Here is a 16415-nt window from a genome sequence, read left to right as displayed (position 1 = left end):
GATGTCACGTCCTTCCTAGCCTTGATCAGGGTAGGAATGACCTCATCCGGAATACCTTTTTCCGCTAGGATCTGGCGTTCAACCGCCATGCCGTCAAACGCAGCCACGGTAAGTCTTGGAACAGACAGGGCCCCTATTGCAGCAGGTCCTGCCGTAGAGGAAGAGGCCACGGATCTTCTGTGAGCAACTCCTGCAGATCTGGATACCAAGTCCTTCGTGGCCAATCCGGAGCCACGAGGATTGCTCTCACTCCTCTTTGTCTTATTATTCTCAACACCTTGGGTATGAGAAGAAGAGGAGGAAACACATAGACCGACCTGAACACCCAAGGTGTCACCAGGGCGTCTACCGCTACCGCCTGAGGGTCTCTTGATCTGGCGCAATACCGCTTTAACTTTTTGTTGAGACGGGACGCCATCATATCTATTTGGGGCAGTCCCCACTGACCCACGATCTGTGCGAAGACTTCCTGATGAAGTCCCCACTCTCCCGGATGCAGGTCGTGTCTGCTGAGGAAGTCCGCTTCCCAGTTGTCCACTCCCGGAATGAACACTGCTGACAGTGCGCTTACATGACCTTCCGCCCAGCGAAGAATTCTGGTGGCTTCTGCCATTGCCACCCTGCTCCTTGTGCCGCCTTGGCGGTTTACATGAGCTACTGCTGTGACATTGTACGACTGAATCAGGACTGGCTTGTCGCGAAGCAATGCCTCCGCTTGACGTAGGGCGTTGTATATGGCCCTCAATTCCAGGAACGTTGATGTGAAGACAAGTCTCTAGACTTGACCAGAGACCTTGAAAATTTCTTCCCAGTGTGACTTCTCCCCAACCTCGGAGGCTTGCGTCCGTGGTCACCAGGATCCAGTCCCAAATGCCGAACCTGCGGCCCTCTAGGAGGTGAGCACTGTGCAGCCACCACAGGAGAGATACCCTCACTCTGGGAGACAGAACGATCCTTTGATGCATTTGTAGATGAGACCCGGACCACTTGTCCAGTAGGTCCCATTGAAAAGTCCTCGCATGGAACCTGCCGAAGGGGATGGCCTCGTAAGACGCCACCATCTTCCCCAGGACACGTGTGCAGTGATGCACTGAAACCGTCTTTGGCTTTAATAGGTTCTTGACCAGAGCCATGAGCTCCTTAGCCTTTTCCATCGGGAGAAAAACCTTTTTCTGGTCTGTGTCCAGAATCAGGCCCAAAAAGGTCAGACGCGTTGTAGGAACCAGCTGTGACTTCGGAATATTGAGAATCCAGCCGTGTTGCTGTAACATCTTCACAGACAGCGATACGCTGTCCAGTAACTTCTCTCGTGATCTCGCCTTTATGAGGAGATCGTCCAAGTATGGGATAATTGTGACACCCTGCTTGCGCAGGAGCACCATCATCTCCGCCATTACCTTGGTAAAAATCCTCGGGGCCGTGGAAAGCCCAAACGGCAACGTCTGAAATTGGTAACGACAGTCCTGTACCGCAAATCTCAGGAACGCCTGATAAGGAGGAATATTGGAACATGAAGGTATGCATCCTTTATGTCCAGGGAAACCATCCAATCCCCCCCCTCCAGGCTGGCGATGACTGCTCTGAGCGATTCCATCTTGAACTTGAACCTTTTTAAGTACAGGTTCAGGGATTTTAAATTCAAAATGGGTCTGACCGAACCGTCCGGTTTCGGGTCCACAAACAGGGTTGAGTAATACCCCTTCCCTTGTTGCAGAAGGGGAACCTTGATTATCACCTGCTGAAGACACAATTTTTGAATTGCATTTAACACTAACTCCCTCTCTGAAGGAGAAGCTGGTAGGGCCGATTTGAAAAACCGGCGAGGAGGCACCTCTTCGAATTCCATCTTGTATCCCCGGGAAACAATCTCTATTGCCCAGGGATCCACCTGTGAGTGGACCCAGATGTGGCTGAAAAATCGAAGACGTGCCCCCACTTGAGCTGACTCCCCCAGGGAAGCCCCAGCGTCATGCGGTGGATTTTGCAGACGCAGGGGAGGACTTCTGCTACTGGGAACTAGCTGTGTGCAGCTTTTTCCCCCTGCCTTTACCTCTGGCAAGAAAGGACGAACCCCGTACCTTTTTGCTTTTATTGAAACGAAAGGACTGCATTTGGTAATGCGGCGCCTTCTTAGGTTGCGGGGCAACATAAGTCAAAAAATTCGATTTACCTGCTGTGGCAGTAGAGACAAGGTCCGAGAGGCCTTCACCAAACAACTCCTCCCCCTTGTAAGGCAACGACTCCATGTGCGCTTTGAGTCGGCATCCCCCGTCCACTGCCGGGTCCACAAGAGTCGCCTAGCAGAAATAGACATAGCATTTATTCTGGAGCTTAGTAAACAAATGTCTCTTTGAGCATCCCTCATATATAACACAGCATCCTTGATATGCCCTAGGGTCATTAAAATGGTATCCTTATCTAGGGTCTCAATCTCCGTAGATAAGGAATCTGTCCATGCTGCGACAGCACTACAAACCCAGGCCGATGCCATAGCCGGTCTAATAATAGTACCAGAATGTGTGTAAATGTACTTCATGGTAACTTCCTGCTTACGATCAGCAGGATCCTTGAGGGTAGCCGTATCCTGGGATGGCAGTGCTACTTTCTTTGATAAGCGTGTCAACGCCTTGTCTACTTTAGGCGAAGATTCCCATCGTATCCTGTCCTTTTGTGGGAAGGGATACGCCATAAGAATCCTCTTGGAAACTTGTAATCTCTTGTCTGGAGATTCCCAAGCCTTTTCGCACAATTCGCTTAGCTCATATGAGGACGGAAAAGTGACCTCAGGTTTTTTCACTTTATACTTGTGTACCCTCGTGTCAGGGACAGGGGGTCCCACCGTGAGATGCAAAACCTCTTTAATAGCAATAATCATGTAACGAATACCCTTAGCCACTTTTGGCTGTAACTTTGCATCCTCATAGTCGACACTGGAATCTGAATCCGTGTCGGTATCTGAGTCAGTGATCTGGGATAATGTGCGCTTTTGAGACCCGGAAGGTCCCGGTGCCACTGGGACAGGCACGGTCTGATTACCTGACTGTTCCCTAGCCTCAGCTTTGTCTAATCTCTTATGTAATAAATTTACATTAGCATTCAAGACATTCCACATACCCATCCAGTCCGGTGTCGGCGTTGCCGACGGCGACCTGACAATCATGCACTCCCCCTCCTCCTTAGGTGAGCCTTCATCGTCAAACATGTCGACACACGCGTACCGACACACTCCACACACACAGGGAATCTCTTTTCTGAAGACAGGTTCCCCCTTTAGGCCCTTTGGAGAGACAGAGAGAGAGTATGCCAGCACACACCCCAGCGCTATATGACCCAGGAAAAAACACAGAATGTTTACCCAGTAGCGCTGTTATAGTATATATATATGCGCCAATTATGTGCCCCCCCTCTACTTTAAAACCCTCTTTCACCGTGTGTCAAGCAGGGGAGAGTCCGGGGAGCTTCCTCTCAGCGGTGCTGTGGAGAAAAAATGGTGCTGGTGAGTGCTGAGGGAGAAGCCCCGCCCCCTCGGTGGCGGGCTTCTGTCCTGCTCAAAATATGTAAAACATGGCGGGGGCTCTTTAATATACATGTACAGTGCCCACCTGTACATGTATATAGTTTATTTTGCCATAGGAGAGGTTTATATTGCTGCCCAGGGAGCCCCCCTGCGCCCTGCACCCTTACAGTGACCGGAGTATGTGAGGTGTATGGGAGCAATGGCGCACAGCTGCAGTGCTGTGCGTTACCTCAGTGAAGCTCACGAAGTCTTCTGCCGCCTTTGAAGCCTTCTTTCTTCTTTTTTCCGGCTCTGTGAGGAGGACGGTGGCGGCGCGGCTCTGGGATGAACGCCCATGACGAACCTGTATTCCAATCCCTCTGGAGCTAATGGTGTCCAGTAGCCTAAGGAGCAGAGCCTATCATTTAAGTAGGTCTGCTCCTCTCTCCTCAGTCGCTCGATGCAGGGAGTCTGTTGCCAGCAGTGCTCCCTGAAAATAAAAAACCTAACAAAGATACTTTCTTAGCAGGAGACTCAGGAGAGCTCCCTGCAGTGCACCCATCCTCCTCTGGGCACAGTCTCAAACTGAGGTCTGGAGGAGGGGCATAGAGGGAGGAGCCAGTGCACACCCAGAGTCAAAGTCTTTCTTAAAGTGCCCATGTCTCCTGCGGAGCCCGTCTATACCCCGTGGTCCTTACGGAGTCCCAGCATCCTCTAGGACGTTAGAGAAAATAATAATAATAATATATTCCTCTTTGGGAGGTCTGAGTGGCATATGGTGCATTTCGTGGCAACCTCTGAGGGTATGTGGGGACATTTGGGAAAAAGGGGAAGTTTGGACTAGCACATGGGGATGTGGAGGTATTTCATATTATTATTTCTTATTACAGTCCACGCAGAAATATCAATTATTATACAATTCATAGATTATAGCAACCACACGTATGAATTAACCAATCAGAGACAAGTAGCTAATGAAGCGGATTATTGTGTATATTTGTATCAGCCCTCCAGCACCTGCAAGAGATAGGCTCCTGTGCGGCACCATCTATTTGAATACACAGCTAAAAAGATGGTGCCACAAGAGGAGCATGGGGAGGCACAGTGGTCAATTCTGGGTACAGGGTGTGCAGTGTGGGTCCTACTGGATCCATAGGTCCTTGTGCACTGCACACCCTGAGTGATAGACACACCATGGTGCCTTGGGTTCATTACTAAACAGAGTGCTATCTGTGTGGAAGTTGAATGGCTGCTGTAAAAAACTAAAATAGACCTTTCTTCCCCAGCTTCTCTAGTTGTAAGACGTAAATTAATGTGCATATGATCTATGTGTACACACAGTGGGGTAAGTTCGTCAGAGTTGCCCAGAGGCAGCATAAAATTGGTGCCCCCCCCATACATAGACTAGTGGGGGAGGGAAGCCAGCCACGGAAGTGATCCCGGCAGCTGTCAATAACTTCATTGAATTGTGTCGCTGAACCCACTGCTAGTTGGTTATAATAATGTGGATGCTGTGGGAAATTCATTCTACATTGAGGTTTTTTTAAATTGCTACAATGAAGGCTTTGGCAGATGTCGCACACGTATAACATTATTTTAACTATTTAAAGGCGTTATTAACGGTGTTACATTCATATCCTTTAATTGATAAGATTGTCTGCAAACTTTGTTATTGTCCTGATTGCAAATTAACACTTATGCTGGGTACACACACTATATGATACACCGTTTGCACAGCCAATGACGATGTTAGGCGCGGTGGCTCTCGGAGTAACAGTCACGGCCACCGCGCCTCCCTGTTCGTCCGCACAGCGCCTAGCAATGCCAGGACGCCGTGCGCGCTGAGCCGCCGTGCACCTAGCAATGCCAGGCGCACTGAGCCGCTAGGTCCCTGGCAACGCTAGGATGGCGTGCGCGCTGAGCCGCCGGATCCATGGCAATGGGGACGCCACAGGTGGACCGCGTTCCCTGTTGCCATGTGAATCTAATACACCTGTTTAGCTGTGAGTCGTGCAGCAAGGCAGCTGCACGACATTACCAATTAGGTTCTCTGCAGCTATTGGAGGGCTCCCTGTTATATTCTGTCTCAGTGCATTACCCAGACGCCGGTGATAGCTTCCTATGAGCTGTTCCTGCTCTGGAGAAGATTCCCTGTCCTGTGTTCTGTAGTCCAGTCATCTTGTTCCGTTGGTCCTTATTCCTGGTGTTGAAAGTCGATCGTTGTACTTCTACCTGCCTTCCTGCCGGTCGTCTCCTGCATTAGAGATCCGAAGATTCCGGTTCACTTACGGTTGTTCCCGATGTGTGAGTAGCGGCCTTCAGACGCGCCTTGCGGCCTGGGCCGTGGAATTCCGTTTATTCCTGTTCCTTTTGGTGTTTTTGCGGAGGTGTTCCGCCATAGCTGTCCTTCCTGGTATACGGCGGTGCCGTGTAGGGTTTGGTTAGCGTACCTTGGTTTTCTTTCCCTTTGGCGGCCGTGCCGCACATACTATTAGTTTGTTGTTCTGAAGTAGCCCCTAGCTCAGTTTTTGTGTTTAGTTAGAGGTCCCCTTGTTATCATCCCGTCTCCGTTTACGCCTTGTCCCATACTAAGACCGGGGTGCATTGGAGTTGGGCAGACCTAATCCGCCCTTCAAACGCGGCTGCCGTGGGCCCAAGAACACATAGTCTCGCAGGCGTAGACGGACCACGTGGGTGAAACAACGGAGTTAGGTTGCTAGGGGTTATTGTTTATACCAAGTCATCATTTCAGCGTCACGTTCTTGTGCTCGGGACTTACCACTCCATATCATTCGTTCAGAGCACAAAGAACGTAACAACGATATATCGCAAAGTACATCTCTCCATGTGTACAGGCTACATGTCTTTGAACAATGGGGGTCATTCCGAGTGGATCATAGCTGTGCTAAATTTAGCACAGCTACGATCATCTTCCCAGATATGCGGGGGGACGCCCAGCACAGGGCTAGCCCGCCCCGCATGTCAGGACCCCCCCCCCCCTGCACAAGTACAAAAGCATCGCACAGCGGCGATGCTTTTGTACTTGTTGAGTAACTCCCGGCCAGCGCATCTCCTGCGACTGACCAGGAGTTGCTCGTCGCTGCCCCTGGCCGCAGTGCAACCCGCACGGTCCGGCCATGCCTGCGTTGGCCAGACTACGCCCACAAAACGGCGGCCAAGCACCAACGTGCCACCCCCTCCGCCCAGCGACCGCCTCTGCCTGTCAATCAGGCAGAGGGGATCGGTAGGGAACGACAGCCTTAGGCCGTCCGGCATGCACCGGCGCACTGCCGCACCAGCGCATGCGCAGTTCCGACCCGATCGCTGCGCTGCGAACAACTGCAGCGAGCGATCGGGTCGGAATGATCCCCAATGTCAGTCACAGACATATCAGGTTGGCCCTACAAGACAGGCTGTGCCTGCGTGTATGGGTAACCCGCGCAACAGGTTGGCAACAAAATCCATATGATGTCATAAGTGAGCGGGCATATTGAAACGGGCCTGCTGGCCAGACAAGATCATTTGTGCATAAACTTTACCCATCTAAATTATATTTCAAAGACCCAGAAAAATCATTCATAGGGATGGAAAAGTGCATAGCCAGGCCCCATTGCAAATCTTAGTAGGTTCCTGGAAATGTCTCTCTAGCTTCCTGGTCCCAAACAAAACAAGAGAATGGGGTGAGGGACAACCTGCCTTGCGGGTCCCCCTCACCTTCAGGCCCAGTGTTGGCTGTAAAATTTGTAGTCACAGCTTTTTTATCTTTAATTTATATAGCACCACAAAGGATTTGCAGCACCAGAAGCTGATGGACTGGGTCCAGGAATGTAGATGGGTATTTGGTGACTTGGGGCCTAATTCAGATCTGATCGCTGCTGTGCGTTTTCAAACAGCGGGCGATCAGATCTGAACTGCGCATGCGTCTGAGCTGCACTGCGCCGGTGCATCGCACACCAGCAACAGGCATTGGTGCCTAGTGACGGGATGGTGTGAAAAATCTGGATGCACAGGCGTTCACAAGGAGATTGACAGGAAGAGGCAGTTTGTGGGTGGCAACTGACCGTTTTCCGAGGGTGTCTGGCGTCAGCTCCGGCCCCGATCTGGAGGATTCAATCACAGCGGCTGTGTAAGTCCTGGGCTGCGCAGAGACTGCACAAACTGATTTTTGTGCAACTTTGCTAACGAAGCGATCGCACACTTGTACAGCGCCTTCCCCTCCCCCTGTCGGCGGCGACTATCTGATCGCAGGGCAGGAAAAAACGCAGCCTAGCGATCAGATCTGAAGTAGGCCCTCAAGCGCTTTCAGCCCCTTTCTCAAGTGGTTCACAATTATGCTACACTGTAAAATGAAAAAATTAGATTGATCATTTGTTCTTATTTAATTTCCAAATTGGAAAGATGGATTATATATTTTTTACATTTAATCTGTAAATGTATATAGCCAGGGCCGACCCGAGTTTAATTTTTTTGGTAAGCGAATTTAGAATTTAGCGTCCCTTGATGGGATCAAATTTTAATAGAGGTGTGGTCTCACAAGGAAGGGGCGTGGCAACACAATAGTACCCCCTGGGGTCCAGGGAGATTGTCAGTGACAGGGAGAAAGTGTGTGACTGGGTGGCAGAGGTGATGGAGATAGTGGGTTACTGAGGAGGTTGGGGTCACAGGGAGATAGCGGGTGCCATGTGCCCACAGTGCTAGATATGCCCCCACAGTGCCACATATGCCCTCACAGTGCCAGATACAGATATGCCCCCACAGTGCCATGTGCCCACAGTGCCAGATATGCCCCCACAGTGCCACATATGACCCCACAGTGCCAGATACAGATATGCCCCCACAGTGCCATGTGCCCACATTGCCAGATATGCCCCCACAGTGCCAGATACAGATATGCCCCCACATTGCCATGTGCCCACAGTGCCACACATGACCCCACAGTGCCACACATGTCCCCACAGTGCCAGATACAGATATGCCTCCACAGTGCCATGTGCCCACAGTGCCAGATATGCCCCCACAGTGCCACATATGACCCCACAGTGCCAGATACAGATATGCCCCCACAGTGCCATGTACCCACAGTGCCAGATATGCCCCCACAGTGCCAAATACAGATATGACCCCACATTGCCATGTGCCCACAGTGCCACACATGACCCCACAGTGCCACACATGACCCCACAGTGCCAGATACAGATATGCCTCCACAGTGCCACATATGACCCCACAGTGCCACATATGACCCCACAGTGCCACATACAGATATGCCCCCACAGTGCCAGATATGCCCCCACAGTGCCAGATACAGATATGCCCCCAGAGTGCCATGTGCCCACAGTGCCAGATATGCCCCCACAGTGCCACATACAGATATGCCCCCACATTGCCATGTGCCCACAGTGCCACACATGACCCCACAGTGCCACACATGACCCCACAGTGCCACATACAGATATGCCCCCACAGTGCCACATATGACCCCACAGTGCCACATATGACCCCACAGTGCCACATACAGATATGCCCCCACAGTGCCAGATATGCCCCCACAGTGCCAGATACAGATATGCCCCCAGAGTGCCATGTGCCCACAGTGCCAGATATGCCCCCACAGTGCCACATACAGATATGCCCCCACAGTGCCATATATGCCCACACAGTGCCACATATGCCCCCACAGTGCCACATGACCCCACAGTGCCAGATATGCCCCCACATTGCCATGTGCCCACAGTGCCACACATGACCCCACAGTGCCACACATGACCCCACAGTGCCAGATACAGATATGCCCCCACAGTGCCACATATGACCCCACAGTGCCACATACAGATATGCCCCCACAGTGCCACATATGACCCCACCGTGCCACATACAGATATGCCCCCACAGTGCCAGATATGCCCCCACAGTGCCACATACAGATATGCCCCCACAGTGCCATATATGCCCACACAGTGCCACATATGCCTACACAGTGCCACATATGACCCCACTGTGTCAGATCCAGATATGCCCCCACATTGCCATGTGCCCACAGTGCCACACATGACCCCACAGTGCCACACATGACCCCACAGTGCCAGATACAGATATGCCCCCACAGTGCCACATATGACCCCCCCGCAGTGCTGATAGACATATGCCACCACAGTGCTGCTCACCGTTTTGCTGCCTGTTTTCTTTGTGGAGAGCGCAGTGCGCGCTTCTCCTGCCTGCCGCTCTGCCCCTCAGTCTGGTCTTCGGCGGTGACTGCAGCGTGTATATCTCAAATCAGGCGCCGGTCCGCGAGCTCTGATTGGCTAACAAACCGGCACCTGATTTGAGTTATACACTCCGCCATCACTGCCGGAGACCAGACTGAGAGGCAGCCGCAGGACGGCAGGCAGGAGAGACGCGTGGTCCAGACTGCCGGCGGCGCCTTCTTCACTGTGGCGCCTTACGCCTTATTTTTGTTAAGTCACAGTGATTAATTTCTCTAGCCAGGTCAGTCAGAGCCGGCCCTAGCCAATTTGATGCCCTAGGCAAAATTTTGTCTGGTGCCCCCTAGCTCCGCCGCTAGTTCTGCATCTGTACCTGCAACGCTCAGGTAGTGGGGCCCACCGGTAAGTTACCCTGTGGGCCAGTTCAACTCTGCACAATGCCACACAGTAATGACCATAATACATATAATTCCACACAGTAAAGGAACCTTACACATATGCCCCACATTAGTAATGCCCATAATACACATAATGCCACACAGTAATGCACCTTACACATATGCCCCACATTAGTAATGCCCATAATACACATATACTGCCACCGATACTGCCACACTTGCTGGTTATACAAAAAGATCAGTATCAAACATGTAGAAACTGTCCATTCTCTTCACTATTCAGTGTGTTTGCTGGTGTCTGTTACTCCCGTTAACTGCATGCACTTTACTTTATACTGTGGGAGCTAAATGCTCTGCCCTCCAGTCTGATGTGTCCAAAAGTCACGCTGCACTGATGTTTCATATAGAAATAGCACAACGCTACTTACTGACCACGTTACAGTGCTAGATGGCAGGGGAATTTTACGGTATGGACTGACTAGGAAATAAAGTGTGGGGAGAACACTGCCCATGTTATGTCCCTGCAGACACCTGGGGTTTGCACAGGGATAAGGGACACACACAGGATGGCAGGGTCCCCCTCCCCCATGTGCACAAGCAGTATAGGTGATGTCAGGTTTCTGTGAAGCAGTCTTCCAAAATACACATGTGTTATCATAAGAAGCCATCCAGTAATAACCTTATATAGTCAGTAAAAATGTCACAGGTCCAGGAATTGCATTAACTGGGCTTCTGCTGTCTGTCTGAGGTCTCACAAGTCAGGGGCATTCAAGCATGTCAGAGGAAGTTTAAGGCACAGTGTGCATTTTTTTTGACAAATGTAAACAGCAGTGTATACAAGTACTGATTGAATACATTTGGAAAGTAACAGTTAGTTTGCGGACTGTCCCTCTCAGCATGAGATGCTGCATGGACATGCTTGGATGCCCCTAGACATGCTTTAATGCCCTAGGCAAATGCCTAGCCTGCCTATAGCTAAGGCCGGCTCTGAGGTCAGTGTTATATACTGTGAAGGTTTCAGCTTCTTATTGGTGAAATTGTACTAGTGTGAATAATTAATAGAAGTATTATAAACATCCTGAGTAGGTTTTAAGTAAAAGTCTTTGTTGAGAGCCATGTATAAATAATACATTAAATGAATTTTTGCAACAGGGCTCCAGGGAGTTATTAACAAATGCAAATTGGAATAAACCAGAGTTAACACATTGAGGCTAATTCAGAGTTGATCGCAGCAGCAAATTTGTTAGCAGTTGGGCAAAACCATGGCCCTTATTCCGAGTTGTTCAGTCGCTAGCTTCTTTTTAGAAGCCGTGCAAACGCTAAGCCGCCGCCCTCTGGGAGTGTATTTTAGCTTAGCAGAAGTGCGAACGAAAGGATCGCAGCCCAGCTTCAAAAAAAGATTGTGCAGTTTCTAAGCAGCTCCAGACCTACTCAGGGCTTGCGATCACTTCAGACTATATAGTTCCTGTTTTGACGTCACGAACACGCCCTGCGTTCGGCCAGCCACGCCTGCGTTAGTATCTGACACGCCTGCGTTTTTCCACACACTCCCAGAAAACGGTCAGTTAGTGTACCTCCCAGGAACGCCCACTTCATGTCAATCACTCTGCGGCCAGCAGTGCGAATGAAAAGCGTCGCTAGACCTTGTGTGAAACTACTTTGGCTGTTGTGAAAGTACGTCGCGCGTGCGCATTGCGCCGCATGCGCAGAAGTGCCGCTTTTCTGTCTAAGTGCTGCGCTGCGAATGAAAACAGCTAACGAACAACTCGGAATGACCACCCATGTGCACTGCAGCGGGGGTGGGGGCAAATATAACATGTGCAGAGAGAGTTAGATTTGGGTGGGGTATGTTCAAACTGAAATCTAAATTGCAGTGTAAAAATAAAGCAGCCGGTATTTACCCTGCACAGAAACAATACAACCCACCCAAATCTAACTCTCTCTGCAAATGTTATATTAAGCAGTTGGGCAAAACCATGAATTAAGGTTCAAAAAGTGTTGAGATTGCCTAGAGGATAAAAAAAGGGGCAGACTAGATGGGCCAAGTGGTTCTTATCTGCCGTCAAATTCTATGTTTCTATGCTAACAAATTTGCTGCTGCGATCAACTGAATAACCCCCACTGTCTGATGTAGAAGACAAAACAGTTTGCGTCCTTTAAAAAAAACCAAAGTACATGTTACTCTGCTTCCACCTAGTGGACTCGTAAATAAGCACACCCTCGTTAGAAGTAAAAAGTGTCACTGGATAACTCCATCTTTAACTTACCTGTCACCAGGGGCTGGCTGGCAACTTTTAGCCTGGGGGGCAAGTCCAGAGCACTGGCCCATAATTAATGGCACCATCTTAAATGGAGGTTTTTTGTTTAAAAAATATTTATTAATAAAAAAAAAATTAGGCCTTTTGTAAATTATCCCAAAGATACTTTATTATAAATATGTCAGTGCGGCCACGGCTTCAGCAGAGCTGTGTAGTGCAGAGGTAGCCAACCAGTCAGTGGCAAAGAGCCAGAAAAGATCTGTAGTCAAGGGTAAGAGCTATATCATACGTGCGTCTAAGGCGCGTGAGCAAAAATGGGGGCGTGGCATAGTTGTCACAAAGCCACACCCCATTTGTGTGCGCACACCTTTCGGTTTGACGTTTGTAGGAGTATGATCTTGTGTCATAACCCCATTTTTAGTCATGTTGTACAGTGCCACATACAAATAAAGTCCCTGTACAGTGCCACAAAAAATGGGTGCCTCCACAGTGCCAAATACATATATGCCCCCACAGTGCCTGATACATATATGTCCCCATAGTGCTAGATACATATATGTCCCCACAGCGCCATATACATATATTCCTCCACAGTGCCAGATACATATAATGTCCCCACAGCGCCAGATACATATATTCCTCCACAGTGCCAGATACATATAATGTCCCCACAGCGCCAGATACATATATGCCCCCACAATGCCAGATACATATATGCCCCCACAGTGCCAGATACATATATTCCTCCACAGTGCCAGATACATATATTCCTCCACAGTGCCAGATACATATATGTCCCCATAGTGCCAGATATGCCCCCACTGTCAGCTACACGTCTCCCCAGTGCCAGATATGCCCCCACTGTCAGCTACACGTCTCCCCAGTGCCAGATATGTCCCCAGTGCCAGATACACATCCCCCCAGTGCCAGATTATTATTATTATTATTATTATTATTATTATTATCCTTTATTTATATGGCACCACAAGGGTTCCGCAGCGCCCAATTACAGAGTACATATGCACATAATCAAAACAGGAAAACAGTGAACTTACAGTTGATGACAATTTAGGACATGTACAGGGTAACTAAGCATAACTACACCAGTAAATGACAGAGAAGTTCCAGGTGGCCAAAAAACTGCTTGATTTGGGCAGTTGAGGATTATTAAAGTAAGAAAAAGATAAGCACATGAGGGAAGAGGGCCCTACTCATGAGAGCTTACAATCAGTGCCAGATACACATCCCCCCAGTGCCAGATATGCCCCCAGTGCCAGAAACACGTCCCCCAGTGCCAGATATGCCCCCAGTGCCAGAAACACATGTCCCCCCCAGTGCCAGATATGCTCCCTGTGCCAGATATGCCCCCAGTGCCAGAAACACGTCCCCCAGTGCCAGATATGCCCCCAGTGCCAGAAACACATGTCCCCCCCAGTGCCAGATATGCTCCCTGTGCCAGATATGCCCCCAGTGTAAGATACACATGTCCCCACACTGCGCCCCCCCAAGTGCTGCTCACTGCTGCGCTGCTGCTCTTCTCAGTCTGCTTCTTGTGAGGGGAGGAGAGCACAGCGTGCGCTTCTCCTTACCCTCAGTCTCCACTTTCCGGTGGTGTTGATTCTCTCTAATTAGGCGCCGGTCCGTGAGCAAATCAGGTTTCGCGGACCGGCAGCTAAGACTCCTGATTGGCTGCTGGTTCGTGAGCTCTGAAGATTGACAGGGGGGAGGCGTTCCGGGGCGTCAACTAACCGTTTTCAAGGCGTGGTGAGGCGAACGCAGGCGGATCCAGGCGTCAATCCCAGGACCTTTGTCGCTGGATCTGTCGCACAGGATAAGTAACTCTTACCCTGGTCTTGTTTTGCAGGAAACTTTTTTAGCATAGCAGGACTGCACAAGCGATCGCAGCCCTGCTATGCTAAAATACACTCCCCCATAGGCGGCGTCAAGTTGATCGCACGAGCAGCAAAAAGTTGCTAGGTGCAATCAACTCGGAATGATGGCCATAGTTAGAGGTTTACAAACTTCTCAAGGAATTTTTTTTAGAACTGTTCTTCAGCAAAATCGGTTAGGGTATCACTAAACTGTTTGCAAAAGTTATAACTAAAACATTGGGGTATATTTACTAAGGTCCCGATTTTGAACGAGATGGTGTTTTTTCTTCAAAGTGTCATCTCTGGAATTTACTAAACTCAAATCACGGCAGCGATGAGGGCATTCGTATTATTTTGTAAGTCCTAGTAAAAACTTACGAATCAATACACCATCGGTCAAATACGCCTGGAATTTGGTAGAAATCGGTCATTTACTAAAAAGTGCAAATCACAAACACTGCCGACAATAGCCAAACACTGCCGTGATAAAATACAAATCGTGAAAAAGTGCTAAAAAAAAACAGACCTGCTTTTTTTTACCGTGTTCGGATAGGCATGCACGGATCCATGAGATCCGTGCATGTTTTTCGTAGGGAAGGGGTGGGAAAGTGTTAATTTTTTTTTTTTAAAAATGCGTGGGGTCCCCCCTCCTAAGCAAAACCAGCCTCGGGTTCTTTGAGCCGGCCCTGGTTGAAAAAATATGGGGGGAAAAAATGACAGGGGTTCCCCCATATTTAAACAACCAGCACCGGGCTCTGCGCCTGGTCCTGGTTCCAAAAATACGGGGGACAAAAAGCGTAGGGGTCCCCCGTATTTCTGAAACCAGCACCGGGCTCCACTAGCCAGATACATAATGCCACAGCCGGTGGGGACACTTTTATATTGGTCCCTGCGGCCCTGGCATTACATACCCAACTAGTCACCCCTGGCCGAGGTACCCTGGAGGAGTGGGGACCCCTTCAATCAAGGGGTCCCCCCCTATCCAGCCACCCAAGGGCCAGGGGTGAAGCCCGAGGCTGTCCCCCCCATCCAAGGGCTGCGGATAGGGGGCTGATAGCCTTTTTGTAAAAAAATGAATATTGTTTTTAGTAGCAGTACCACAAGTCCCAGCAAGCCTCCCCGCAAGCTGGTACTTGGAGAACCACAAGTACCAGCATGCGGTGGAAAACCGGCCCCGCTGGTACCTGTAGTACTACTACTAAAAAAAATACCCCAATAAAAACAGAAGACACACACCTTGAAAGTAAAAGTTTAATACATACATCCACACCTCCATACACACATACTTACCTATGTTCACACGAGGGTCGGTACTCTTCTCCATGTAGAATCCATGGGGTACCTGTTGGAAAAATTATACTCACAAAATCCAGTGTAGATGGCTCCTCTCAGTGGCAAACGCAGGATTTGCATGGGGGGGTTTCCAGAACTGGGCGGAGCCAATCACGGGGGTGGGGACTGAGGTGACCCAGTATATGCTGGGTCCGTAAAACTAGTGTGTGTGTGTGTGTGTGTGTGTGTATATATATATATATATATACACATATACATATATCTACACACACACACATATATATATATATATATATATATATATATATACATACACATACATATACACGGGTGGTCTTCAGTATGCCGGCGGTCGGGCTCCCGGCGACCAGCATACTGGCGCCGGGAGCCTGACCGCCAGCATACCGACACTTATTCTCCCTCGTGGGGGTCCACGACCCCCCTGGAGGGAGAATAGAATAGTGTGGCGCGCGTAGCGTGGCGAGCGTAGCGTGGCGAGCGTAGCGTGGCGAGCGCAGCGAGCCCGCAAGGGGCTCATTTGCGCTCACCACACTGTTGGTAAGCCGGCGGCCGGCCTCCCGGCGCCGGTATGCTGGTCGCCGGGAGGCCAGCCGCCGGGAGATCGTAGTGAACCCATATACACATATACATAGCATATTAAACATGCATATATATATATATATATATATATATATACACACACACACATACAGTACACATATATATACACATGTATATATATATATATATATCTATCATATGTGTGTGTGTGTGTTTATATGTATGTATGTATGTATATACATGTGTATATATGTAGGCACATGGATATATATGTACTATAATTAAAATAAAGTAAACTTTTATTGCACTTGCAAGTGCCACTAGGAAGACAGCAG

This window comes from Pseudophryne corroboree, chromosome 6, assembly GCF_028390025.1.
Source record: "Pseudophryne corroboree isolate aPseCor3 chromosome 6, aPseCor3.hap2, whole genome shotgun sequence".
In the NCBI taxonomy this organism is placed as follows: Eukaryota; Metazoa; Chordata; class Amphibia; order Anura; family Myobatrachidae; genus Pseudophryne; species Pseudophryne corroboree.
The sequence above is the reverse complement of the archived record's forward strand: the minus strand, read 5'-3'. Positions refer to the sequence as shown.